A 4,005-nucleotide genomic window follows, 5' to 3' on the forward strand; every position below is an offset into this window, starting at 1 on the left:
GTTACTTCGCGAATAGGCGATATCATGTTCGCGACACGCCGCGTCTAATCGATTTATACCTCGATCACCACGCGCTAGTCTTTTCACGAGACGAGTACCGGGTCCACAAAATTGATAACCAGGTATATGTACTTCAAACGGAAGCGCGTTTATTGTCTTGTTGAGTAAACCCGCACCAGAAAACATTCCTCTCTACACTATCTTATGTCATACGACGATGACATACGTCGCAATCTATGATAAGTGGTGGTGGACCGTCTATGTGTGTTCGTTGGCACGGACGATTGCAATGCTCTAAACACGGACGACAGCGTTGCACTTCAGGATCCGTTTTTAAATGGTTGGGTAATCGATCCCACAGTATCTCCACATAATTCTCATATTCCTGTAGAAGAAGAATCTTCGGTATGTACTGCAATTGCTCGGCGGTAAAATCGAGAATCTCACGCTTATTCGTCAGTAAGAAAAACATTTTGTGATAACAACAACGATCCGCTTTTTACAGTAAACTGTGTGAATCGAGCGCTTGCTCGGGGATATAAATAGTGTTGAAAAACTCGCTCGCGCTACATTGCGCACGCGCATTACATGAGTAAATGCGATTCGTACGACAATCACGAATGATAAGAGTGACGAATCTCGACCGTAAGACGCGACTCATGTCCGAAGGAGAGATTCGTAGACACGGCCCTCTACTACCGAATACAATTCGTTGCATCATCTGTGGACCGCCCTACTGTGGGAAAACGAACGCTTTGATAAGTTTGATAGAAAGTCCACACGGTGTACGTTTCGAAAACGTGTACGTGTATTCGAAATCTCTCTTTCAACCGAAATATCAATATTTGGAAGAACTGCTCGAATCGATAAATGGTATCGGTTACTACGCATTTTCCAACAATCGTGACGTCATACCACCGAAGGAGGCACTTCCCAATTCAATATTTGTATTCGACGATGTGGTCTGTGATAATCAGAATACTATTGGAGAATATTTTTCTATGGGTCGACATACGAACATCGATTGTTTTTATCTCTGTCAGACGTATGCAAAAATACCGAAATATCTGATACGTGATAATGCAAATTTTTTAATACTATTCAAACAGGATGGTACCAATTTGAAACACATTTATAACGATCACGTAAATACTGATATATCGTATGAGAATTTTTGCACGTTGTGTCATTTATGTTGGTAACGCAAATACGGTTTTGTGGTAATAGACAAAGATAGCGCATTACGCAACGGTAGATACAGACGAGGATTCAACGATTTCGCAGTAGTGTGAAAAAATCATCTGTAGTGTATTTTGTGAAAATGAACTCGTGAGCAGTACTTCTTTACCATTACGATAACATGGTTGGAACGAAAAGTCTCTCCGAACGGGAGAGAACGGCGAAATTGATCGCGAAGACACGCGCGTCGATTCATAAGAAACACACAGCATTGAAGACTGGTATAATGGAGAAGGAAATCGTTCTGGAGAAACAATTAAAACCTATTATCGAACCGTTGAAACAAATCGTTGGAAACACTGCAAGTGAAGATAAACCTGTTGAAACTACATTTATGAAGAGTAAGCGAAAGAATAAACGTGAGTACAGCGATGATGAGGAAGATGATAACAACGACGGCGATGATAATGCAATTCCAACACAAATTACTCCTCAGCGTCTTCCATGGAACGAACGAATAAATAAGAAACGATCAAACGTCATGTCTGATTCATCTATAATTCATTCCACACCAATAGAATCACAACAACAACAAGTAACTCCTTTTGACTCGCAGGACGAAGAAGTTTTTGAAACCGGTGATAATCCATCGCTTGAAACGTCTGTCAGACAGGCGTTGAACATCCCTCAAGGTCGTCAGAGACTGCAAAGTCAATTAGGGCTGTTAGGACAAGTATATGTGAATACTCTTTTAATTGGTAACGCGAGAAATGAAATCGATCTTGTCTACGGTGTTTATTTCGATCAAAACGGCACGATGTTGGGTAATAAAAAATTTGACGTGGATACGGACGACATTATAATCATAGATGGAGAGAGATATAAAGGTACACTGGGTCTATACGAGCTGATCTTCAAGAAGATTCCAAACGACGCTATCTACACCGAGAATGATAAACAAACGTACAAACATATATTATTGACGACGAATGCTCACAGACGTGACAATAACGCTAGAATGCCTATTAAGAGTAACAAAGGACACAAATACAAAAACATTATTGCTCCGCTCTTAGTTACAAGGAGTGTCAGTGGCACGAGTATTGGTTCAGGTATAAAGACAAATATACCATCCGCTGTGAGATTGACTGACAATGAAATAGATTACGTTCATTGGGACGATCCCAACGAGTTGGTAGATCGTCTTCAATTGCTCGATGCTTCTCGTCGAGCGGGTAATAACGCTCACGACAATGAAATTTTGTCGATAATCGAAGAACTTCGTGAAACTGGATTAATTATAAATTGAATTGTTGTAATAAAAATTGTGACAGTTTTCGCGCGAACTCGATACGATGTCTGTGAATAAATTTGGTATGTCTCTGAGGAGAGACGATAGCGATGAAATTGAAAAATCACGATCGTTAATAGAACCGTTACGGAATTACGTACACGACAGTGGGCTCTGCCTAAATCCGGATCATTACGACGCGAAGGAACGAAAAATAGAACACGTGGCCGCGCCGGAGTTCGACACCGACGCGGTAAACAAAAGCTACGTCGAACGCACGCTTCAAGGTACGCGAAACGAGATCGAGGAATCGTTTAGAATAACAAGGAGAGATGTACAGGAAGTGCGTAACGATATGGAGAAAATGCGAAAAAACGTGGAAGAGATTAAGTATCTGAATCGAAGGGTAACTGCACAAATGAAAAATGTAGTGACTAATGAGATATTGGAGAATTCGTTCAAAGACCGACTTCAAGGTGTGGTGACGAATGAAGAGTTGGAAAAAACTATTTTACAATTGCGTCGCGAAATGGAAAGAAGAACTGCGCGAAACTGAGTTTAATTATAAAGTGAATAGTTTTGATGAAAACCGCCACAATTTAGCGTGAACTTGATACGATGTCTGTGAATAAATTTGGTATGCCTATGAGGAGAGACGAAATCGTTACTAGTACGCGAAACGAGATCGAGGAATCATGCGAAGCGATAAGGAGCGATATGGGAAAGGTGCGAAGAAACGTGGAAGAGATTGAACGTTTGACTCGAGATGTAACTGTACGAATGATGAAAAATGAAGTGACTAACGCGACATTGAAGAAATCGTTCGAAACGATAGGGAGAGATATGATCGTACGCGCGCTTCGGGATACGCAGAAAGATATCTCGAACGATGTGGAAAAGGTGCGAAACAACATGGAGGAGGTCTCGAAAAGTGTGAGCGCGCTATCAATGAAAGTGTCCAACGAGATTCAACGTGATATAACTGATCTACGTCAACAAATGCTTAATATGGTGACGAAAGAGATGATTCAGCGTGGTGTAACTCATCTGCGTCAACAATTGCATAATATAGCGACGAAAGAAATGTTGGAGACTAATGAAATTCAACGAGGTGTAACTGATCTACGTCAACAAATGAATAATACGGTGACGAAAGAGACGTTAGAAAAATCGTTTAAAACGACAGGAAGAGATGTAATCGTACGCGCGCTTCAGGATATGCAGAAAGATAGTTTAAAAGTGTATAGTGATATGGAAAAAAAAGTATCCGACGCTGTCACACATCTGACTCGAGATGTAACTGCGCGAATGAAAAATGTAGTGATTAACGAGATATTGGAGAAATCGTTCAAAACGACCGGAAGAGATATGATCGTACGCGCGCTTCGGGATACGCAGAAAGATATCTCGAACGATGTGGAAAAAGTGCGAAACAACGTGGAGGAAGTCTCAAACAGTGTAAATGCATTATTGATGAAAGTGTCCAACGAGATTCATCGAGGTGTAACTGATTTGCGTCAACAAATGCTTAATAT

Source organism: Trachymyrmex cornetzi, unplaced genomic scaffold, assembly GCF_001594075.2.
Source record: "Trachymyrmex cornetzi isolate Tcor2-1 unplaced genomic scaffold, Tcor1.1 scaffold610, whole genome shotgun sequence".
NCBI lineage: Eukaryota > Metazoa > Arthropoda > Insecta > Hymenoptera > Formicidae > Trachymyrmex > Trachymyrmex cornetzi.